This window comes from Ascaphus truei, chromosome 15 (assembly GCF_040206685.1).
Source record: "Ascaphus truei isolate aAscTru1 chromosome 15, aAscTru1.hap1, whole genome shotgun sequence".
In the NCBI taxonomy this organism is placed as follows: domain Eukaryota; kingdom Metazoa; phylum Chordata; class Amphibia; order Anura; family Ascaphidae; genus Ascaphus; species Ascaphus truei.
In genome coordinates this window covers 41,487,275-41,513,394 of record NC_134497.1, presented here as the reverse complement: position 1 = coordinate 41,513,394, position 26,120 = coordinate 41,487,275, and the positions used below count along the sequence as shown (strand labels likewise).

General features: G+C 41.3%; 1 protein-coding gene and 1 long non-coding RNA gene across 2 annotated transcripts in view; one reads left to right on the top strand and one right to left on the bottom strand.

Moving 5' to 3' along the window:
• The window catches only part of LOC142466862 (uncharacterized), a 112,668-nt gene that overhangs the window by 26,785 nt on the left and 59,763 nt on the right, over positions 1-26,120 (top strand). The gene's annotated exons all lie outside the window — the stretch shown is intronic.
• LOC142466861 (uncharacterized) lies at positions 8,238-18,721 on the bottom strand. The gene is made up of 3 exons (XR_012788252.1): positions 18,259-18,721; positions 16,587-16,762; positions 8,238-9,684 (listed from the first exon to the last, which is right to left on the bottom strand). It is a non-coding gene; the product is annotated as an uncharacterized LOC142466861 (long non-coding RNA).

The window sequence follows — 26,120 nt, the reverse complement described above, 5'->3', positions numbered from 1 at the left end:
CGTGAGAATAAGATATGTCGCCACTGTATGTGCACAGTCAAGCGATTAGTTACTGCAGATCGGTCCATTCTCCTGTAATCAATCGCTTTGCTTATGGATATTTACTTCTCTTATTTTAGTCACAATTCGAGAAAATGTAGTCCAGCAATATCATTGGCTGAGCAGCTTCTACGGTAGATACTGAACAATTGGTGGACAGCTAGGCGCATGTGCGTACTGTATGTCTCATTGGAACCTTGTTGAAACGCAAATGCGTGTCATCCCATTTAGGCGCATGCATGTATGTGAACAAGAGATGCACCCGAAAAAATTACTGTGGGGACTGACTGTGGGAAATTCTTAAGGGGACTGACTAATTTTAACCAACCATTACAGTATGTGAAATGCTATACAGTACTTACGGTACAGTATGTTTTAGAAAACATTGACATTTTTATAAAAGGTTGCACAATGAAACAATTTAAAAATATTCAACTTTGTTTATTTTTTGTAGTTAAAACATTGTTATAAATTTTGAACAGAACAATCTATCAGCAGCAATAACGGAAAAATATAACATACGATACCAGTAATAATTTTATTTTTCCTCAGAAAAGAAACTTTGTCATCAAGCGGAGAACGGCAAATGGAGGGATTTCGATGGATAATATCGCTTTTTGTAACATTGCTTGCGCACTGATGAATCTGATTTAAAAATCCAAGTACTGGAGGCAACAATTTAGTGACTGTGCCATTTTTATTGATTAGGCTAGAATAACTGTGAGCTTTATAGAAAACCTTAAACAGTATGCTGCTGTTTTCATATTCAATACTTTTTTACATACTGTATAAGAAACCCGAAAAATAAAAAATTATAATCTTTTATCCTAACAGAAAAAAAGAAGGGGGAGCACAGGTTAGGGGCTGATGATGGGTGTCAGTATTCTCAACCAAGTGTTGAGTGCAGGTATGTCAATACCCAAGCTGCTAATCTTAGCTGTGGTATGGGGGGGAATGATGTATCAAATAATGAATAAATATCACTCACACGGCCCAGTGCAAGTGTAATTTGCATCAAGGTATCTTTTGTTCTTTCTTTGTCCTGCTGGTACGGCAATCTTCCTTCCCTGGTTCACACGATGTCTTCCCGTCTCCTGCCTCAGTCTATTATCACTCAAAGTCGCAGTGATCCCCTCAGAGTAAGGGAACAAAGTTAGATCAAAACGGGTACAGAGATAAATATTTGATGGTGGTAACCAAGATGGAGAAGTGGGACAATATAGGCAGAATGAACTTCAAACACTCACACGGACCAATGTGAGTGTGATCCTGTGAGAGATATCTTTTTTTCACTCTAAAGTGACAGCCTTGGTGCCTTGAACTCACTTATAGAGCATCAACAGTTTTGTGGGGGTGGTGGAAAGTGGAACAAGTGAAAAATATATCAAATGGTACTCACACGGGCTAGTTTGAGCGCACACTACTAGCGGTATCTTTGTTTCCTCTTGCAGAACCTCTAGCCACTCTCGTGATAGTTCTGTGATGCAGTGCTGAGGCTCCACTGGGATGTCCCCTCCGTGTGATGATGTGGAAAAATTGTAGTCCACACTTGAGCTTCACGTGACGTGCTCCTGCCCCCCCCCCCCCTATATTTTTTCTGTTCCAATTACCACTAAGGATCCCGGATAGATCCTTTTGGGGTCTGAGTCATAGGAGGGCACCACGAAGATAAGTGGGAACTAAAACCCAAATAAGGAGGCGCATGCACGACGGCACAGAGGATGGTTATGTAACCTGAAAGCTTTGTGCCCCGCTTAAAGACAGCATTAAATAAAAACCTTTCAAAATCTGCAAAACTGCCCCAAAACAACAGTAAAAGGAGTAGACACACTGAGGGATGTCTAAAAGAACAGCAAAAACCCTGAGGAAGAAGGGACTGCCTGATTACTTCAGCAGATCCACGAGAGAGAAAGCGGACCCTCTAATGGCGCCAGCTTCAAATCAGGGCTCTGATACAGAGCATGAGGAGGAAAAAAGCGACAACCCAGAAATGCTACCGGTACGGAGACGGGACTTCGACCGTCTTTATAACGACATGAAGACGTTATTTCAAGCTGAACTTAAAGAAATAAGAAAAGAAGTAGGCAACCTGGGGGAGAGAAACGGACAAATAGAGACACAGCTGGATCTAACAACGAAAGCGACAAAGAAAAATGCAAAGAAAAACACAGATTTACAACATCAAATCAATGAACAAAGGGAAAAACAAGAGGATGCTGAGAACCGTGATCAGCGTAACAATATAAGGATTCGGGGAGTCCCAGAAGCCACGGAAGACTGCGAAGCCTTCGAGGCTAGATGGCTAGAGGATCTCCTCCCTGGCACCTCAAAGAAAAACTTGAGATGGACAGGTGCCACAGGGCATTATGATCAAGACCGCTGCAAACAGAGCAGCCGCGAGATATCATAGTGCGGCTGCACTTTTATGGTACTAGAGGGGCAGTGCTCCAGAAAACGAGGTCCACACCATCCACGAAATTTGAAGGAATCAAGCTGCACATTTTCCAGGACCTTTCACCAACTACGCTCCTGAGAAGACGCAACCTAATGCCTATCACAAAGATACTCATGGATAAAGCTATCCGGTATAGATGGACCTTCCCGTTTGGGTTGATGGTAATCCGAAACGGGAGGCCAATTACATTGAAAGACCCTGATGACGGAGACACATCCCTCCACAAATTGGGCCTCAAAGAAGCCCCCAGTGCCACGGTGGAAGCAGGCAAAGCTCCCGAAACATCCTGGTAAACAGCGGGGGGCTCCCCCAAAACCCGGACGGACAAAGGCTGAAGACAGCGAAGATAACAATCAAAGTTTCAAGTTGGATCAGTTTCTGTGTTTTTATGATCCCCCATGTATTGTTAAATAAAGTTTAAGCCATGCAGCGACTTAAGTGACTCTCCAGAGACAATGACTTCAATTGCGGAGTTCCATGCAGTCGGAGGTTTCCTCTAAAAGAAAGAAATAACATAAATAACAAAGACAGCTCCCCTACCTGAAGTACCAGTCTAGGTACGCAAAGATAGCAGCGGCCACGAGGAGCCCTGAGAACCACGCTGAGACACAGAACCAGGAAACGGAGGCAGAGCGGGAAAAGAAGGCGCTCTCACCTCTGCTGTGGCGCGAAGATGGATCCAAGATGGCGGAAACCGGATGTCCAACCCCCTCGCGAGGGGAATCACCGGCGGCCATTTTGGCTGGGGCGGAAACGACATTGAGGGTGCGGCAAAGGGGATGAATATAGAGACAGGACCCCGCCGGAAGTAGACCTGGAGAAGGAAACTAGCGGAGCTTCTGCCGGACCAGAGGGGTCCGCAGAGGAACGCGCCCTCTTGAACGGCAACCTATCTATTAAAGTCCGGTAGGGGGAGAGAAGTACAGGAAGAGATCATGAAATGAGAAGGAGAGGGTACAGGAAACAGGGAGGAAAGTTAATATGCTCGGTAGAAAACGAACCGGGATGGAGAGACGGAGGGAGAGACAGGGCGACAGACGAAGTAATAGAGGGAGATAGCAGAAACTGGCAGGAGGACTCCAACAAAGACAGAGGGGTAAAGGGAGCACATAATCGGAAGGAAAAAACAAGAGCTAACAGACGAGATGAGGATCTGAGAAGTAAAGACAGGAGTGGACTAGAGAGTTTAAGGACAGAAGAGACTAGGAAGTGTAAAAGACAAGGGATAGAGTAAGTCGACAGAACGGAAGGGGGAAGTGAAGATGAGAATCACAGAAGGAATTTAGGGCAGGTAGTAAGAGAAGGAAAGAAAAAGAGAGCAATAAAAGAGAGGAGAGATAATCTGGGAGGAGGGGGCACCGCATGGACAGAGAGGGAGGAGGGGTAAGGAAGGAGGACAGGGAGGGGCTGGCTAGAGAAGGGTGAGGGGAAAGTGAGCGAGCTATAATGAGAAAAGTAAAGGAAGTGGAAGACACGGTGGAAGGGAAACAGATGAGTGTAATTGCAAGTTACAAAGAGCAACGATAAGAGGAACTGAAAGTCAGTGTGAAGGCAGAAGGATGTATAAGAGGGCGAAAGAGTAAGTGAAGCTAAAAGAGAGAAGAGGGAGAGGTGGAGATGAGAGGAAGGGGGAGTAAGAGACTAAGTAAAGGACGTTATTGGTTTAAAGGGATAGTAGAAGACGTGATGAAAAAGAGAAACCAGCATACCAAATCTACAGGTGTAGAGGGGCGAAGGCTAAGAAGCAAAAATAGAGCAACGCCAATAGAAAAGACACGGAATATACCGTATAGTAGAGTAAACACCAAGGTCAAAAGAGGAAAAGAGGGTGGAACCTGGAAAGAGGCAAGGATTAGTAGGAGCTAGGAGGAGAGGGCACAAAAGGGGAGAGTTAAGAATTACGTGTTTAAAAAAAAAATTGATGTTTTTTTGTTTGTAAAATAAATGGCTTTAGAAGCGGGGCAGGAGGGGTGGAAGTAGAACCTGCTTTGCTGTCTACATGAGCCTACAGCTGGAGTCGGGTAAGGAACTAACCCAGGGCTCTGGTGAAGACCTTTGGGTGCGAGTCAAGGGAAAGGGAGACAGGAGAGGTGAAATCTCGAGCCCCACCACCCAAAGGCAATGGACTTGAACACCCAAAGGCAATGGACTTGAAATTAAGGTGAACGAGCCAAGGTTCCGAGGATACTCTTTTATTGTTTGTTATGTGGTTGTATGTGTGTCCCCACCTAGTTTCCCTTTTGCATCCTCCCCCCCCCCTATCCCAGGTCGGAGGTGACGGTGGAAGGAGAAGACTGCAAGAATCGCCTCAAAGACGTAGATCAAGAGAACCAAGGACACGCCACAAATCGGAAGCAGCCCAAACAAGTAGCACAGATGAGTAGTGAATTAACAGTCAAAGAAAGATCAGTCCGCGCTCTTGCTTCCTAGTGTTGCAGAAATGAATTCTTCTCCCTCCTCTTGCTGCTCCTATGGCTTGAAGTGTATCTCCTCACTCCAAAAAAACGAACTCCGGTGGAAGACCCCGCCGGCGAACAGAATGACCAAAAAAGAAGCACAGGAGCGCACCAAGGTAAGGAAAAATTGTAAATATAATAAACAATAAGGCAATAAAATAACTTACATGTAAGTAAGAATAAATGAGTATCCAGGTCAGCGAAATGTTCAACAGATCGGCATCATCATCAGTCAGACAGGGGGGCAATTTCAGTTCCATTTATGTGGAGATCCCGCGTGCTGGGACTCACTCTATGGCACTTGCTGCAGGAATCGCCTCCGCATGTACTGTATGCAGGTAGAGGCGTAGTATCCAAAGCTAATGCACATGTGTGGAAGGAAAGCCCCTGTAGGCGTCTATGGATGCCGGTTACAATGGAAAATCGTGACAGGAAGGGTACACAACGGTGTAAACTGGCTCCCAAAGATGGAATAGGGAAGCTAGTTGCCCAGTTAACTCGCGACGCGTTTCGTATAGTAAATATACTTCATCATACGAAACGCGTCGTGAGTGAACTGTGCAACTAGCTTCCCTATTCCATCTTTGGGGGGCAGTTGACACCGTTGTGTACCCTTCCTGTCGCGATTTTCTATCGTAACCGGCATCCACAGACGCCTACAGGGGGCTTTCCTTCCACACGTGCATTAGCTTTGGATACCACGCCACTACCTGCATACATCAGTATTGAATTAACCCTAATCTCACACAATGTTAAGGGTTTCAATAGTCCAATCAAACGTAGAATCGCATTTAAAGACTATAAACGTAAAAAAGCCGATGTGGTTTCGCTTCAGGAAACACATTTCTCAAAGACAAATTACCCCAAATATTTAGACAAGGATTTCAGATCATTCTATCTGGCGTCAGCCCCAGTAAAAAAACGAGGAGAAGCCATCCTTATCCATAAAAGGATATCCCTACAAGTTGAGAAAACATACATAGATACTACTGGGAGATACATTATATTGACAGGTACAATCCAAGGACAAGAGATCACACTAGTCTCTTTATACGCTCCTTGTGAGCAAGACCCAGAGTGTTTTGTGCTCTTTTTCAATAAACTCCATAATGTCGCAAAGGGCAGTGTTTTCCTAGCTGGCGATCTCAACCGAGCTATAGACCCAGACTTGGACAGATGTACAGGGACTAACCAAACACATAGACAGGACGTACTAACAATAATCCAGGGGCCGAGAGATTGTCATTTGGTGGATATATGGAGGGAACAACACCCTGTAACGAGGGAATACACCTTTTTCTCACACCCCCACAACAGATACAGCAGAATAGATTACTTCCTAGTATCGAATAAAGTGGTTCCAGTGGTCTCCCATACGGGGACATCTCTTGGTCAGACTACGCACCAATTGAGCTGCGGTGCACGTTAAGCTCTTTGGACAGACCCGGAGCGAACTGGAAGCTCAATGAGCTTCTATTAAAAAACCCGGCATCAGAGGCAGAAATAGGTGAAAAAAATTAAAGAATATTTCAACACAAATGAAGGAAGTGTGTCTTCACACTCCATACTTTGGGAGGCCCATAAAGCGACCCTTAGAGGGATTTTAATTAATCTGGCAGGGAGAAAAAAAAGGGGAAAAGAAGGTCAGATAAAGGAGCTATGGGAGAGATTAGCACAACTCACGGCCCACCATAGGGATAACAAACGAGATGACACCCTGAAGGAGCTCTCTGACACCAAAATTAAACTAAATTTGTTGTTATCCTCCCAGGCCGAGAAGGAGTTGGCCTGGTCTAAGAGAAAGTTTTACGAAAAAGCCAACAAGTCAGATACCTTACTTGCCAACAAGCTTCCAAATTATGGTATTTCAAAAATTCGAACACGGGGGGACCTTACCTCCAATTCTAGATTAATCATGAACGAATTTAAACAGTACTATGAGACTCTCTATGATGGAGATAAGGTCAGCCACACGCAAAAGATAAGAGAAAATTGAATTTTTTTTTAAAAGAGGCACAATTACCCAAGTTGAGCAGAGAGGAGAAGATGGCGTTACAAAGGGATTTTACTTTAGAGGAGCTAGCGGAGGTAATAAAGTCACTCAAACCAGCAAAGGCCCCAGGCCCAGATGGCTTCTCAAATTTATATTATAAAAATATCTTTAAATTCTAGCTCCACACTTATTGAAATTATTTAATGAGATATTGGAGGGGGCCTCCTTCCCTGCCCAAATGCTCCAAGCATCAATTTCATTGATCCATAAATCTGGTAAGGACCTAGCAGACTGTAAGAGCTAAAGGTCCATCTCCCTGATCAATTCAGACATCAACATTTTCTCCAAACTAATAGCCAACAGGGTGGGTCTCGTTCTTCTCAGATTGATACATCCGATCAAGTGGGGTTTATCGGAGGCAGGCAAGCAGCAGACAACACCAGACGGATTATAGACTTGATCGATCTGGCCAAAAAACGAAACATTCCGTCAATGGTGTTAAGTCTGGATGTTGAGAAAGCCTTTGATAGGATAGATTGGCCCTACTTAAAAGAAACATTAGGGGAGTTTGGCTTTGAAGGACGCGTACCAAAAGCCATTTTAGCATTATACAACAACCCAACGGCAAGGGTAAGACATCGGGGTTTCCCATCGGATCAGTTCAATATCCGTAGCGGGACCAGACAAGGGTGCCCCTTGTCGCCGCTTTTATTCGCCCTCTGTATAGAACCCCTGGCGGCACACATTCGGCTCAACCCAGATGTTTTAGGGATAGAAATAAAGGACCAATTCCACAATGTAGCGTTATATGCAGATGACGTGATCCTGACATTGTCCAAACCACTTACCTCTCTACCCAATGTCTTCGAGATTTTGGGGAAATTTAATCAAATTTCGGGATTTAAGATTAATCAGACTAAATCTGAAGCCCTCAATATAAACCTCCCAAAACCGGTAGAAAAATTGATCGAGTTAAACTTTAATTTCAAATGGCAAGCCTCCGCTATTAAATACCTAGGGGTTTATATCACTAGAGACTACAAATCCCTATACAAAGCAAATTACCCCAGATTGTTCAAGACTTTAGGAGAGGATCTCAGAGTATGGGAGAGGTATGGCATTTCCTGGTTTGGAAGAATCCATAGTATAAAAATGAACCTCTAATCTGGGTTCAATCAACCTACCTCTCTTTATCAAGTGTCGCCTTATGGTGAGTTATATCCTGCTCTAAGCAGAGAACACAAACCAAAATGTTGCACTCGAAAAAGCCTCGGCCACACCCTCACATATTATGATATATGGAGGGTATCGTGAGATTATTATTTATAAAGAAAGGGTACTCAGAGTTTGTATAAGAAAAGGTTTATCCTTTATTGTATTACAACAATATTCAGAAATATCAGAAATATCAGAACAAGCTTCTTATAAGCCAATGGCTAACAGTTACAGTATGTTACCAATCCATTCCTAACTATGCAGAGATTGTAACTAGATATGCATTGTCAATACTCACAAACCAAAAGATATTATGTCAGGTCAGCCAGCCAGTCCCAGTCTCATCTGTGTGATGTCACACTTAAGTTCGGTTCTCTTTCTCTCTCTGATCTAACATGGAGTCGGACCAACCTAATATAGAGTGTATTGTTTACTGCGTACGTGTGTCACGTGTCATGTGTCCATACTCTGTGGTTTGTGACGTATGATGTTTACGATCTTAGGACTTGTATTTAGTAACCTTGGATTTCATAAGTTACTGTTCTAACCACGGCGTGTTTACCGTTATAAGTTCCCCTTTTATGTCTTTGCAACCTGTCCTAATATCCTGCCACTTCTGAGCAAAACAAGCTATTATTTCTAAGACAAGAAAACCAGGAATATACTCTAAGCTATACTAGGCCTTACTATGATACTACGTATATAAGTACCTGTGACCTGTATTCATTATGCGGTATATGCCAGAAAATACCTGTAATCCATAACACCCTCTCCTACACATAATTATCATATTTTTGCAAATGCAGGAAAAACTATCAAAGCAGAAAATATTCATTATGTGTACTATTGGAAGACAGTGTCACAGCTCTCTGATGTTGATGAGCTTGAACTCATAGGAGTATGTGACTGATCGCCAAAACACCCACAACTGCGCATATGTGCACAAGTTATTCCACGATGGGAAGGTATCAATTTGTAAAAATCACCCAATTGTAAAGCGGGTTGATGTTGGCTTTCATACACACTCAAGAGCGTAGTATTCCAACGGGCACCAAAACAATGTTGATGTTTATTACCTGAACATGCAAGCAAAGTGGTACAATTATATGACCCGTGGCTGACAATACTGATATGACCTTCTTCAATTGTATAAAAAGACATTTGAAATATTTGACGGTGAATGTCTCTACACTTGAAGTTGGGTTGATCACCAAGAGACAGCAAAGATTTCACTTGCCAAAAATTACATAACATTAGCAAGCTACGCGGTAGCAATGTCCCATTAGGTGTTAAAACAGAAAACGGTCCAGAGGAAGCAAGAGAGTCCTGATACATAAAGTCTCTCATCGTATCGTGAACTGCATGCACTTTGCGGGGTTTCCGATTTGGCAAAACCAGTTCATCTAAGTACATCCTCATGGAGGTCTGATAGGAACGTGGTAGACGCAAGATTTGTGAAGCATCTTTCTTTTCGTCTGTGTCCTTGCAACAAAGCATACTGCAGCAGGTTAGATTTGACCTGTGTGCTTAAAACAGTATATTAGTATCTAGGTAAAAATATAAGAATATATGCTATAAAGCAAATGTGATTAAGCTGAACGCCTCTTCATCTTCATCTTCGGAAGAAATGAGAAAATACGAAGCAAAATAACAAGGATTATTATCCCTAAAATAAAAAACAATATTGGTTTTAAATAACCTAGGATTCCAAACGCATTTCCCAGTCCACTAAAGATACTTTTACCAGTAGATTGTAGGCTAGTACCTATCTTTGTCAAAAAATTACCTGTCATGGGCCAAAAAGTTTTCAATGATTCACCTAGTGTAGTTAACCACTGGGGAAAATCACCTGGGTGCAAATCAACACGTAGTAATTCACTGTGAACTCTCTGTAAAAGGGTATGTACTATATCATGTGTGAACCCTATAGTAACTTTCATCTTCTTTAAATGTGCCAAATAGGCTGTCATGTGAGGAAGGATCAGTGTGATAGCTGGTACCTGGAAATGTACTCCAGATGTGAATGTCTGATGTAACAGAGGTGGAATAAGTGTAGTACCATAACACTGTATACTCCCATTAACCGTGACAAGTGATGCCTGAAAAGGAGGAATATCGCAATCCTTTTCTGTAGATAACACTATGTAACTCCCATTATCTAGGCTGTGAATTAATGTAAAAGGGGTTTGAATAGGCATTACAGTTATCGGGCAGTTGCTACCTTGCATTTGATCATTGCAAGGCATGTGCTGTATAATGTCATCACAAATCAAGTAGCCTCTATCAACACATCTTATAGTGCTGATGAAAAATTTACGATCACATTTCACAGACATGTATTGAAATGGTTGCGCAACCTGCATCCTTGCGAAATAAGAACCTGTGTGCGTTATGTGTCCAAAATTAAGCAGTTCCCAATTTGTTGTATACACGTCTCCTGGAATAAATAATTCATAGTATATAAAAACTTCCCATAATGAGTCATCAGGGTTATGAACCCGTCTGTGGTTTCTTTCTCGTATGTCATAAACTGTGGTTTGTGAAACATATGCCAGGATTTTAGATTCTTTCGGACTTAAATTGAGAGTCTGTGTGATTAAAGTGAGATTTAAAAGTGATATGTCAACCTTTTTACTTTGCAATGTTAACCTGATAGAAGTAATGTGATTAAGAATAACCAAAGCTTTAATTTCTTCAGATAACACTGTTATATCTGAAATTGTGTAGGAAGCAAATTTTATCATGTGATCTCTTAACACCAAAATACCTCTCCTTAATTCTTCATCATTTGAGTCAGAGATTTGACTTATAACAGAAACAGAATCACTCAGCAGGTGTCCTGTGGTTATAAGAATATCATCGTTAGTAAGCAATTTTCTTGCAGATGTTTTACTTGAAACTTTACATTCATTCATGAACTCTGTGTCATTTTCATAATACACTACGGCATTAATTGTTGCATTCGTACCCCACATTGCCTCTGAGTAGGGCATGTTAACAATATTACGTGTGGTGCACGTGTCATACTCACAGGGTTTATCATCTGGAGCTATTTGAACATTCATCAAATCGCTCATTGCCCTGATTACCGTGTCAACATTCATATGCAAACTATCATTGAGACATTTCTGGAACAGGGAGTAGACTTTGTAATTAGGTTTCATAATCACTATTCGCTCCACACACCAAAAACCTCGTAACCCAGAAAAATGTAAAAATCCTTGATCAATCATTTTCGGTTGCCAGTTAAAATAGCCTTGCGTGAGATTGTAATAAAAGGAACACGGTTTACAACCGTACTTGAATACTGTAGTGTCCTTATCACAGATTCCTTCATTAATCAATTTCTCCAATGTGATACCACACGCATTCTTGAAACCTTTACATGAATGGCTGTAGTATGTCGTATTGGTAAATGTAGCAAAGCGTGGTTGAGTGCAAGTGTCCCATGCTGTAGGTTCACGAAACAACATACCATCACCTTTTGTATTCCATTCTTTCGGAAGTGCTGCTGTCTTTAGCTGTCCAGTTTTAGCATCTTCCATCACATCTTGAAGTTTGTGTAACAGGTCCTCAGCGGTTATTGATGAGTTCCACCATCCTGAGTAAATACTGTCAGTACAAAAAACAACAGATATATACGGTCTTACCCCCCCAGGTATTCTTTACTCTTCTTCTTCAGCACCTTCCCAGAATGCCACTCTTGGATCAGTCTGTCCATTGGGAACGAATCCGTTCTGAGTAATTTGACCTGTATTCAGATAGAAAATAGGGTATTGCTTATACCTTATATTGTCCATGGTCACACCAGGCCGAGGGCAATGATCAGCTTTCAGCTCCTTCGTTGGCCATTTACGTGTTCCTTGAAAGTCAATGAAATAACAATGTCCAAATTCAGCATGACAACGTTGTTCACGGTAGCTTTGCTGCTTCCAATGGTCATGAAGGGGTAAATCATATTTCAGGCTTGTAGATTGCAGCTGTTGCATCTGTGCATTCAGATGTTGTGTCACCAGCTTCCTTCCTTCTGGCGTAGTTATACCAGCTTCTTTAGCTAGCACAGTAGAATCAAACAGCACAACCTGTGAAATCCCCAAAGTCTTTCGTTTCTGGATGATGGGTTTAGGAAACGGCTTCCAATACACACCTTGAGGTATACCCACCGACTGTATGTCCACCGGTTTCAAATCGTAATGTAGTCCTCGTTTCACGATGCCGGAGTCTGGTGTGGTAATACCGTGTGCTGCTGTACGTTTCCAGTCGATGATCTCTCCTTCTTGCTGAGTCACAAAATGCCATTGTAACCTGAAAATAACGCTGGCTGATATTGCTAGAAAAGCAAAACAGATTGAGAAACACAAAATAGTCTTTAACAGTCTTTTCTTTGTGATCACCTTAGCCACTGTTTGATAGGCCTTCTGGTAAATATTGCGTTGATCCGGTATGGCAGGTAACACATATATATGTCTTTGGTCACTGTCAGGGAAGTCAGCTTCAGCTTGTAGGACCTCACCTGCGTGATTATTTTCCACATTCTGTTGTCTTGCAATCTGTGCTTCGAGAGGCTGCAGCTCGATCGAAGTCTGTCGCAGATACGGTGTCTCCTCCATCTTGAACAGTGACATTACTGCAATGTGCTGTAGGCTTAAGATTATCGATACTCACTTTTCTTTCTTTTCCTTTTGTATCTTGGATGATAAAGGTTCTTTCATTTATCTTTTTAAGTATCGTGGTAGGTTTCTTCCACTTAGGCCGCAACGGCTTTACCTTAGCAACCCTCTCCTGGACCGAATGTCCAATCTGCGGCGTCCAAGCTGCAGGATTACGTGGTGTGTGGGCTGTATGGGAAAAAGAATCCCTCAATTCCTGTAAAATTAATATTTGTTCAAGTCTCCCTGGGACAGAAATAGAATCATTAGTAAACGGTGTATTCATAGGAGTACCATATAACAGTTCATGGGGTGTTTTACCAGTTACTGAGTTAGGAATATTATTTAGGCCAATTTGAACCGTAACTAAGAGTGGATACCACTGTGTAGGACGATTAGATAGCATTTTGGTTAAAAGTCGTTTTACCTCGTAATTTCTACGCTCAGCGATTCCAGTGCTTTCCGGATGCCACGGTGAGCTAAAGGCCCAATCAACACCTAATGTTGCGGCCCATTCCTTGGTTTCTGCTGCTGTGAAAGCAGGTCCACCATCGGAATGAAAGGCCTTGGGCTTAGCCACACTTACTAAGGTGTTGAGACAATTAAGCGTAGAGCTAGATGTCGTACTACGAACGGGGTACAACCACGTAAACCTTGTACAAGCATCAACACAAACCAAAACATGTTTGTAGGAATGTGATGCTGGCAAAGGTCCAATATGGTCCAAATATATTAAATCAAACGGTTTGTTCGGTATTGCATTAATAATAAATGGTGGGGTCTGATGATTAGGAGCGTTCACCAACCGACATGGTTTACAGTTGCTTAGAACTGTCTTAACTGTTTTCCTCATGTTCGGCCACCAGTATTTGTGTTTCAGTGTCAACAAAACATTTTCTCTCCCTAGGTGAGGGTGTCCCACACTGTCGTGTGCTTGCGTAGCGATCTGCATTCTGCTTGCTACAGGGGGAACAATGAATTCATTAGCATCAATTACAACCATGCAATTATTGTCGACTTGTTTAAATGAGTATTTCTTAGGATACCCAGGTGGATTAGGCCTGGTGGTATCCAGACAAGCATACAACTCTGCATCGAGACTGGCTGACTTTGACTGTGCCCTTGTTAACACTTTGTTAACGGCAAATTTCTGACTTACAGTTTGCGCGAGACTATCTGCAAACTGGTTACCCATAGTATGAACCGATGAACCAAGCGTTCTGTGCGCTGGCTCGTGTACAATTTCAATATCAGGCTTTTGATCAAGATAGGCCGCAATGGCCTTCCACTTAGCTATATGCGTTAGTGGTTTCCTTTTGGCATTTAAAAATCCATTTGATCTCCAAATTGGTAGGTCCTGCAATGCTGAACGTGCTAAATAAGCGGAATCTGTAACTATAAGTACATGTCCCTTAACTGTAAGCGCTTCTTTCATAGCAAAAGCTAATGCATGAATCTCTGCAAACTGTGCAGAGTGGTCTCCTACAGGTAATTGCCAACTATGCAACAAATTCATATGTGCATCATATTTTGCAATTCCTGAACCTGCAGATTTATTCACTCCTTCTTTGCTGGAGTCTACAGCTGAACCATCTGTGTAGAAAATGCATGTGTAAAAGTCATTTGGGTGTGTTTGATTTTCCCATGTTACCCCTTCAAAGGGGGATGGGAGGTCGTCTAATGTAGTTAAAGTTTTATCATGCACAAAATGTATTTGGGGATCTTCTATAATGGTATACCATTTTAACCAGCGACTTCTTAACGCCTTCCTATCCGGAATGGTCTGTTTCTGCAATGTTGCTAGTGAAGCTACTGAAGTGTATATATAGATATCCTGTCCCTGTGCCAAATCACGTGATTTTAGCACTGTGAGTGTAATCGCTGATAATAGTTTTTCAAGCGACAAATATCTCTTCTCTGTGTTTGTAAATACATAAGATAATAATGTAATTGGTACTGTTTCCATAGCATTGTAAATTCTAATGTATGCAGCTAGTGGTGAAATGTTGACATAAGCTGACAATGGTTTTGTCGGGTCGCGCTGCGCTAAGTAGGAAGCATCATTAACTGCTGCTAATAACTTTCGCAATGCCTCATCCTCAACTGTTAACCATTTAAAAGGTGTTTTCGGTCTAGTCTGCTCTGACTTAATCTCGCGTGATGTTGCGTGATGTAATGGTTCAATCAGTACATTAAAATCTGGGATAAACGTCATTGAAAAATTCAGTAACCCAATAATGCTTCTTAACTGTTTTAGTGATTTTGGAACACTGATGTTGGAAACTTTTTCTCTGTAATTAGTAGAGAGGCCTCTGCCATTTTCAGCTATTTCAAAGCCTAAAAATGTCACAGTTTCTCTTGCAAGCTGAGATTTCTTTAGGGAAACAAGGTAACCTGCTTCTGTCAATGTAATTAACACTTCTGTCATAGCTTTAAAATGCTCTTCTTCTGTGTCATGTGATAGGTACACGTCATCAACATAAATTTCTGTATTAGCAAATTTAGACAATAGTGAGACTACGTCTGCAGTGAATAAAGCTGGACTATTTACAAAACCTTGTGGTAAGCGTGTAAAAACCAATTGTTTACCTTGCCAGGTAAATGCGGTTAGCCAATAACTCTCAGGCGTGATTGGGTGGCTAAAATACCCATTGCTTAAGTCAAACGTAGTTTTAAAGCGTTTACGCTGTAATCCGCTTAAGATTGAAGGTGAATGTGTGTTCTGTGCTGCCACTGAAGGTGTGACTCTGTTCACTTCCCTATAATCTAACACCATTCGCCATGAACCATCTTTTTTAGGCACTGGATATACTGCAGTATTCATTTGGCTATACTGTTCAAGCAGTACTCCTTGTTTAAGTAAATCATTGATTACAATTTGTATGCTTGGTAAGGCGGCATGATTAATTTTATATTGTGCCTGTTTCTTTGGAAGTGTAGAACATGTATTAATATTGTGTACTATTTGTTTTCTAAATCCGACCTGATTTTCCCACTGTTGAAAAATATATTTGTGTGTCATTAACCAATTATACAATTTTGTTTTATCATTAAAAGCACTTTCATTGCATTGATCTGTGATAATTTTTTCCAAGTCAAATTTCACAGTCAATTCCGTATGCTTGCGGTTTTCTGTAACTTCCTCTTTTATTGTAAAGAAGGAAGCCACATCTTTGTATGCTATAAGAAAGTCACAACCTAATCTGTCATGTTCAACTAATTCAATAGAAACTCTCCTGTCATTAATTTTTAAGTCTAAATAATATGAAGGATAAGTGCCATTTCCCTCAATTGTTTGTATCGTGATGTCGTGTACATAATTTTCATCTATTAAAATATCAGTTCTTACAAGGGATATGTCGGCTTGTGTGTCTAATAGGCCAGTGTAATCTTTTCCCTTGTAGTGAATGTTTAACGTTAAGTTTGTCATTCCTCAAAGAGGAAGTCTGTAGGGAGGTGAGTTATCTTCCCAACAAATTTCTCTGTGCTCGCCGGTGTCGTCGCTGCTGCAGCCTGTTTAACCTCACGTTGGCTGTTCGTTAATCCTGAAGTCTGCGTAGCAAAACCTGTACGCTTGTCACGAAATTTAATTTCGCTAGCCTTGCCTTGCCCATATCTGTCAGGAGTTTTAATGTATTGTCTCAGATTATATCTGGACACTGCACCCTCATTACGAGCTTGCTGTTCAAAGCGTGTATTTTGTTGTGTAGTCTGTGGTGTAGGAGTGTTTTGTCTTTGTGTAGGAGTCTGAAAACTTCTATTATCTCTTTGAAAATTACCTCTTCTGTCCCACTGCTCGTCTCTAGGATAAACTGGAGTCTGATACTGGGTGAACGGAGGTCTCCACTTTCTCTCTTGGACAAGAAAATTTCCCCTCTTTTCTGCGTTTGATCTCTCAGGTTTCCTGTCACTGGTTTGTGGCTTAGTTAATCCAATCGGATCCCCAGTGAGTGATCTGCCGACAAGAGTGTAAGTATTTTTCAGAATCTCAGGAACCATAACTGGTTTTTGTTCCACTGGTACACCTTGAATTTGTCGTTCAAGGTCTAACAGCAAACCCTGTCCCTTAATCAAAGCCTTCAGACAACCCCACACAATCTCATGGTTGCCTTGTGTAAAGCGTAACCCTAGAATATAAGCTGCTACAATCCCACTAGTCTTATTAACTTGTCCTAGCGTATCTGCCAGTGATGAGATCGTAACTTTTCCATGGGTTTTCTCATACACATTGCTGATGACTGAATCCCAGTCTCGTGCTTCAGCTAATGTGATTGACAAACCCGCTGGTAGCAGGGAATTCACCAAAGCAAGTTTCTGATTTGCGGTCGGTGTAGGATATACCCCATCTAAACAATGCGTTCTCTCATTAAGCCACAATGCAATGTCTTTTGGATTAGTCGGCAACTTTCCAATAGTAGCCTTAATGTTCGCCATGGGAATACAAACTTGTACCCGAGCTGGTACATCAATTAACGCTGGAGCAGCTCCTCTAATTGCGAAGAGGGCATTAACAATTTCTCTTAACAGCGTGATTTCTGCAGTTGCATTTGCGCGCTCTGTCAGAATGTCGCGTGCTGCTGGTGTTAACTCAGGTAATGTAACTGGTGTAAATAAGTGTGTGCGATTCTCCCCATATTTCGCACCAGAATTAATAGGACCATGTCTGTCCACGCCTGTAGCAATCACAGGCTGTTGTCCCAAAATGACAGTCGCTGCATTATGTGTCAAATTAATGATCGTGTGTATTAACGGATCATATGCCTGTTGTACATACTGATATGTGTTTGGATCAGTTGTGGTGTCTATTGTTAGATAGCAGTATCTTGCCCCAGGTCCCCACGGGCCAAATTGAATTTCAAATGCCAGAGTTTCACCGTCAATCAGATTTCTCTGATACTGATTCCTCATTAAAACATTCAGATCTGCAACTCGTGCAAAATCCGTAACAGCCATGATATACTATATATATATATATAATGAAAATTGTACCTTCTCTTTTATAAAGAGGAAATATAGCATACACGTGTACTTTCAAGATTAAATGGGTAACGTCAGATTTATTATACAACTCATGAGTAATTAACCACGTTGGAGCGCCATAATCTGGGTTCAATCAACCTACCTCTCTTTATCAAGTGTCGCCTTATGGTGAGTTATATCCTGCTCTAAGCAGAGAACACAAACCAAAATGTTGCACTCGAAAAAGCCTCGGCCACACCCTCACATATTATGATATATGGAGGGTATCGTGAGATTATTATTTATAAAGAAAGGGTACTCAGAGTTTGTATAAGAAAAGGTTTATCCTTTATTGTATTACAACAATATTCAGAAATATCAGAAATATCAGAACAAGCTTCTTATAAGCCAATGGCTAACAGTTACAGTATGTTACCAATCCATTCCTAACTATGCAGAGATTGTAACTAGATATGCATTGTCAATACTCACAAACCAAAAGATATTATGTCAGGTCAGCCAGCCAGTCCCAGTCTCATCTGTGTGATGTCACACTTAAGTTCGGTTCTCTTTCTCTCTCTGATCTAACATGGAGTCGGACCAACCTAATATAGAGTGTATTGTTTACTGCGTACGTGTGTCACGTGTCATGTGTCCATACTCTGTGGTTTGTGACGTATGATGTTTACGATCTTAGGACTTGTATTTAGTAACCTTGGATTTCATAAGTTACTGTTCTAACCACGGCGTGTTTACCGTTATAAGTTCCCCTTTTATGTCTTTGCAACCTGTCCTAATATCCTGCCACTTCTGAGCAAAACAAGCTATTATTTCTAAGACAAGAAAACCAGGAATATACTCTAAGCTATACTAGGCCTTACTATGATACTACGTATATAAGTACCTGTGACCTGTATTCATTATGCGGTATATGCCAGAAAATACCTGTAATCCATAACACCTCCTCCCAAAAGTGCTATACTTATTTCAAACCTTACCAATACCCATGGTCCAGGCGGACATCCTCTCGCTCCAGTCACGAATAATGAATTTTATTTGGAATAAGAAAAGCCCGCGAATCGCGAAGAGCATACTAAAACGGCCAACTAAAAAAGGAGGACTAGCAGTACCTTGCTTGATGGCATATTACAAAGCAGCTCAATTAACTCAAATTATCCAGTGGCACACAGAGCCGAACTTGTGGAGGTGGGTGACACTGGAGAAAACATGCTGTGCACCAGTAGAGTTGCACAATATAATCTGGCTACCTAAAAATTTTTATAACACGATGGGAACGCTGCTGCAGGCTATGGCGAACTTGCTAGCAGTGTGGGAGCTCACTAAATTTAGATATAGTTTAACATCCAAACACTCCCTGATGACCCCACTGCTAAAGAATCCAGATTTCGCTCCGGGGATGCTCAGTAACAATTTCTTGATTTGGATGCAGTCAGGATATACAAGACTGAAGAATCTGGAAGGGAGAAAATTTATTAAAACATTTGAGCAACTTAAATCCGAAAAAGAAAAACCAAATACGGAATTTTTTAGATACCTTCAGATCAGATACCCACACCTCTGGAATGCCCTTCCCCTCAATACCCGACTAGCACCCTCTCTATCCACCTTTAAGACCCACCTTAAGACACACTTGCTTAAAGAAGCATACGAATAGCACTGTGAACATTCTGAACACATGATACATAAAGCTTGGCCCCCTGCAGACGCACTTACCAGAACTCCCTCCTCCTGTCTCTGTACGTTCTCCCTACCTACCAATTAGATTGTAAGCTCCTCGGGGCAGGGACTCCTCTTCCTTAATGTTATGTTTGTCTAAAGCACTTATTCCCATGATCTGTTATTTATATTATCTGTTATTTATTCGATTACCACATGTATTACTACTGTGAAGCGCTATGTACATTAATGGCGCTATATAAATAAAGACATACAATACAATACAATCAGAGCCTTTTATAACAAATTCCCAATCAGGCCAGCAAGAACAAATTTTGAGCAGCTGTGTTCTAGAGGTAAAGACACAAGGGGACTAACCTCTAGGATGTACAGGGAAGTAATCTGTCCTGAGAAGACGGATGAATCAAGACTAAGCTACATGAGAAAATGAAAGTCCGACTTAGGGTAGACACTAGAGGACGAAGACTGGGACAGAATCCTGCAAGCTGCAGCCAAAAGCTCAGTTTGTTCTACGTTAAAGGAGAACACATATAAAGTCCTTATGCGTTGGTATCACACCCCACTAAAACTCTCTAAATTTGTCAGGGGATACTCTCCGCTCTGCCCAAAACAGTGCGGAGAGATAGCTGACTTAAAGCACATGCTGTGGTCTTGTCCGAAAGTGGTCCCGATTTTGGAAAATATTAGAGATTGGATACAGAAGATACTCAATTTGGAGATCCCCCTGGATCTGTGGTTGTTCCTAGTGGGCAGACGGATTCAGGGACTGTGAAACGCGGCACACAAATTAATTGCACACTTTGCAACAGCCACCAGGTGCGAGATCACAGCGGTGTGGAAGCAATCTACATTACCAGTTATTCCCAGGATTCAGAACCGAATTTGGCATGTTTGCCAGATGGAACAGTTGACCAGCTGGGTCAACGACACTGGCTTAAATTTTCTAAAAGTCTGGGCACCGTGGCTTGCCCAGACGGATATCCCAGGGGTAGATGCTGGCACTATCTTGCAATAATAGTAATAAATGCGTTCTCCAGTGACATAAGAGGATTCACGAATACTTAGCAACGTTACAGGTAGGATCCACCCGTGAGACCGACGACAGCAGACTGAAGACAGAAAGGTGATTCGTAGAAGGGCTGAAGTAGAAGAGGCAATACACACCAGAACATAGTCCACCCCCCTCCGTCACTTTCTCCCCCCTCCTTACCCCCTCTTCCCCCCCTTCCCCCCTTTCCCCTTCTCTTTTCCTCCCGTACTCCCAACTGTCTTGTCCCTGTCACGTAAGTCATGTCTGTCTTGTCTAGTGAGTTGATATAGTCTGTCAAGTAAAATTCACGGTTAAAGTTTATCCCAAATAATGCTGAGATGTTTGATGTAACTGTATTTTGGTTCTAAACACTGGAATGTGTGATATTGTATGATCTGTAAAACCAAATAAAAATTGAAAGTTGAAAAAAAAAAAACCCAAATAAGTTTTGAACATTTATACACATCTGTTCTTCCCAACACTCCCATTTGAGGTAGCGCCCAGGCACTTTTCCACAATCTTTTATTCTATACAGTATGTATTTATTCTACAGTATACAGTATGTGTATTTTATACCTGTATGTACAGTATTGTTTTAATACTGTTTTGATTTAATGTGTCTCATGAATCCTTGTTGAAATGCATACTGTATGTTGTTAAAGTGTGAATAAAAACACAAGTCTGAGGTTATATTTTGCAGAATGGCAAATAAGTTTATTGCTTGTGCGGTGCACACGCAGAGGAGAGTTTCAAAATAAAACCCTCCCAAAGACATGGTAGCATACAGGCATTATTTATACACAAAATACTAAACCCACGCCCCCTCTACAAGGTTGCGTGTCGTCACTACGTAAGCGTAAAAGGTAAACAAACTATGCACACGAACACATCGAGTTAATAATATTATTATGGGATGCATAAATGAAATGAAATGATTCAGCTATATTCCTTATACTAGCCGGTGACTTTTACTCTACATACAGAACACATTGCCCCCCCCCAGTGCCTATCTGTCTCGTATTTTCATAACATTGGCACTTAGCCCTCATTCTCAAGGTTTTGTCAGTTAGCTGCTTGGTTTATTCTCACTTGAAAGTTGAAAGCAAAAACCTCATTCAAAAACGTCCATCTCATAACCCGTTCACTCAGACAAAACCTAAGATGGATGCTGACTTAAAATGGTTGCATAAATCCCAGTACTGTTATGTCAGACCCCCCCCCCTTACGTCATATTCTCACTTTGTCACTCCCTCCTTTTTTATTCTTAAAACATAGCTTTTGAGAATTAAGTTCATGATGATAGTCCAGGGATAACTCAGAGGACAAGGGCGCGTGCCCTTCAATGTCATAGTCTCGTAAGGCGCTGCGGCCAATATGTCTTTTGGAGTTGAATAACTGTGGTCGGCATCTTCTTTCTTCAAGGTACTGCTGTTTCTGGCATCTGTAAAGAGTGGCATCCGAATGGGGGAGGGGGTCGCACCCCTGTGGATCATACCTTTGCAACACGTGACACCCACATATAACAAGTAACACTCCCACACATCCAAGCATTCAAAGGTTTTTGCTCCAAGTGATCTAAGCCATTCCCCTAACCCCAAGGGTGATAATCTGTCACTTCCCTTTGTAAACCTCTTTTGAATCTCTTCTATTTCATTGAATTCATGCTGCACATTGCTACACTGATCTGAAATAAAAACACAACATTGTCTTTAATCAACCACATACCCCTCCTTTTGAAGCTAAAACATAGTCTAAAGCAATTCTGTTTTGTAAGGCCATAAGACTAATCTGAACCTGTTCTTGGTTTAATGATGAAATTAAAAACTGCAAAATTAAGGCCACATCCTTCCTGTAAATTGTTTTCTGACTAAACATACATTTTTACACAGGTTTCATTAGTTGGTGGAGACACTTGACCCATAAATTGATTCTTGTTCCTACTGTGTGATACACCCTTTAAAGAGGTTCCCTTAAAAAAATTGGAAAAATACAGAAATTATACACATAATACTAAAAACCTTATTTTATGCAAGCAACCATTCTTTGGCAGTTGCTAGATAAAAGAAATTGCATCTATCTCTATCATCATATATTTTCAGAATCATCACAACATTCTATTACTGAGAATTGAGGGGGTTTGGTATCTGTGGAAGCGAATGCATGATCCTCACCCTGCACGCATTGCATACATCATTCACTCAGAATATCAGAACAGACAATGTCTGCGATGGTCAACATGGCTGACTTATGATCCTTTCCTTGTGGCTGACACACGCTCCTGGGTGACCCCCTCCTTTCGGTGGAGGTGCAACACACTTCTGGATCAAAGTTTTGCTGCACATGACACATACATAGAGAGTGAAGAGTACTGCCAAAACACATACAAGAGCTTTCACAAGCCACGCTTCCAGGAAACCAATCCTCCCATCAAGGCTCAATTGTACATACACCTTAAATGTCTAACTTAACACACTCTAAAGAATAAAAATATTGAGTCTGAAAAAATGAAATGTTCTGATAAAACCTGGCCTTAGCCTGGTGTCTTATTTTCCTCGTTGGTTAACGGTTAGAGTTTTGACTCGGCAAGACGTTAACTTGCTGCGGCTGTGCTTTAGGTGACTTTGGTCTTTGGTGGCGCTGGAACGTTTGGTGGAGCTGGAACGAGCTTTACGTGCTTTGGGTCCAGGGAAAGAACTCTGCCACTTTGACTTTGCTGTATTGGTGGTTACTTTAGGCCTTTTCACCTGGGATGAAGAGCATGCTTGCGCAGGAAATATGTGACTATTAACCCCATCTCGAGTAGGTGCACTTTCAACTTTGCCTAGAGAGACTCAAAAATTATATTAGTTGCATACAACTTATTGTTTTATTACCAATAACATGGTCCTTAATTCTTTCCTTTGGACTGTTGATAGTCACAAGTCATCCCATATGTGTCTCATAGGGAGATAATTTATACCTAGGAATAAATTCTTGTATCAATGTGTTTACTCCTGTCTTAGCATCCACATATAGACAGAGGTATTCCCTATTAATGTTCCTCAAATTAAAACTAAATAGCCACTGTTAACCTGACTTTGATACAATCTAAGTTCCTGAAACTTTGGAGCCTCATCCCTTGCTAAACCACTTGCTTCCATAATTAATTCTATCCTGTCTGCAGGCCATATCCCTAAGACCTGGGAAACTACCAGAGTTTGTCCCAATCTTCAAAAGTGGGGACAAAAAACACTGTCTCAAACTACAGGCCAATCTCTCTTCTCCCAATACTATCCACTGTCATGGAAAAAATATTCACCCCCAATTAAGCCATTATTTTACCCATACAAATTTCCCTAGCCAATCCCTATCTGGCTTTTACCCCAAACACTCCACTGTAACTATTCTGTTAAAAAATTTGAAATGCCTTGTATATAATGCATACCTTATTCACTTATGTAACTGCTTTTGCAACTATGTATCCCCTGTATTTAACCCTATGCACAAGACACACCCACAAATGAGAGGTGACTCTCAAATTCACCCCTTCCTGGCAAACCCATTCTAGATTACACAGCAATTTTTGACAATAACCACTGCTTACGGACACCTTTGGAAAAAATAAATGGTTAATTCGTTATAACATACATCACATTCAGTTAATAGACAAATGATTTTGTATAAGACTTCACACTAATGTCTTGCTTTATATAATCTCTTTGCACAGTGCTGAGCACACGGTCAGCTTTATAATTTTAAAGACACTCTGCATATTCATCTGACTACAGAAAAAATATTTTCTATAAGACTTGTTTCCGGGCAAAGAGCCATTTTGTTTCTGGGCGTTTCGCCAATTGACCCTGAAAAGATAAGATAACGGTACACCACGGCTTCTTCCTGAAAACTAACAATTATTGGAATGGAACTTTTGCTTAAAGTTTAAATACATGGAGCTTTATCCAGAGCCCTAAGAACTACATTTTTTATGGCCTCTTAAAAATTAACCAACGGGCTTTTATATAGCTGAGGTTTATATAACTTCTTAACACACAAATAACTCCACACGCTCATGCTATTTCCCTACACTCAGTTCTTTTTAATGCTTTCTGTTTGAACTTTCATAGTTTCACTGACTTCATTCACTACAAATTTATGCTATCTTGTTGCAATTCTGTCCTTTCTCACGCTACATACACCTATTTCTCTCCATTAATCAACACTCACAAGTCTAACCCCACACTAACTTTTCCTTCATCTCACCTCAGGACTTTTGCTGACTATTTTAAGAAAGAGGTTGAATCCATACACCAGAACATTCCCTCTTTTTCCTCCTATCCTACTTTGCTTTCTACTCTATTCCTGCTTTCCTTGACTCTTTTTCCACTGTCTCAAAAGAGTGTCACCATCACTGTTGATCTCCTCTTCTCCCTCTACTCTGCTACATTTTCATTCTCCTTCAAACATGTAATAGTTATACCATGACTCAAAAATAGCAAGCTTGACCCTACCTGTCTTTCTAACTACTGAACTTGTCTTGTATTCTCTTGCTTGCTCCATTTTCTCAACACCCATTCTCTCCTTAACCCTCTAGAATCTGACTTCTGCACTGCTCCCTCCATGGAGACAATTCTCACTAAAATAACTGATGACCTATATGCTGCCCAAGACAGAGGTCATTACACTCTGCTCATATTACTCTCTGAAGCATTTGCCTCTGTGGACCACACTTTTCTCTTTTCTCTGTACACACTTTCTCTAGGTGACTTAATAACATCTCTTGGGTTTAAATATCACCACTATGCTGACAACACCCTCATTTACTTTTCAACCCTTGACCTTACACCTGCCATACAAACCTAAGTTTCTGAATGTCCTTCTGTTATCTCATCCTGGAAGACCCTCTTTTGCCTTAAACTTAACATGGCAAAAACAGAGTTCCTCATACTTCCTCCCAAACCTGACCCTATTATCTCCTTCCACATTACTCTTGAATCTTCCATGCAGTAGCTCAAGCACGCTGCTTAGGGGTCATTCCCTCAACTCCTCTCTCATATTCTCCTCTTTCAATCAAAACATTTCTATAATTGTCGCTTTTTCCTCCACAATATCACAAAGATACACCTGTTCCTCTGTTGCTCAACTATTAAAAACTCTGATACAGACCCTCATTCTCTCCCCTCTTGATTACTGTAATCCCCTGCTATCCCAGCTTCCTGACTTTCACCTGTCTTCCCTACTATCTATCCCAAATGCTGCTGCCAGAATCACTCTACTCTTTAAACTCTGATTCTGTGTTTCCCCTCCTGAAATTCCTCTCCTGGCTTCTAATCAAATCCTACTGTTTCTGTACACTTTCCCTGCCTACCAATTAGATTGTAAGCTCCTCAGAGCAGGGACTTCTTTTCCTTAATGTTACTTTTATGTCTGGATCACTTAATCCATGACCTCTTGCCTTTACCCTTTGCTACCTATATGATTACGACGTGCACCACTCCTGTGAAACGCTGTGCATATTACTGGCGTTGTTTACATAAAAACATACAATACAATATATACTTCAAACAATGCTTATGAGCTTTTACCCACATTTTTAAACACAAAATATTCCCAAACATATCCTTATCCCATAGAAATAAAATTGAAATGT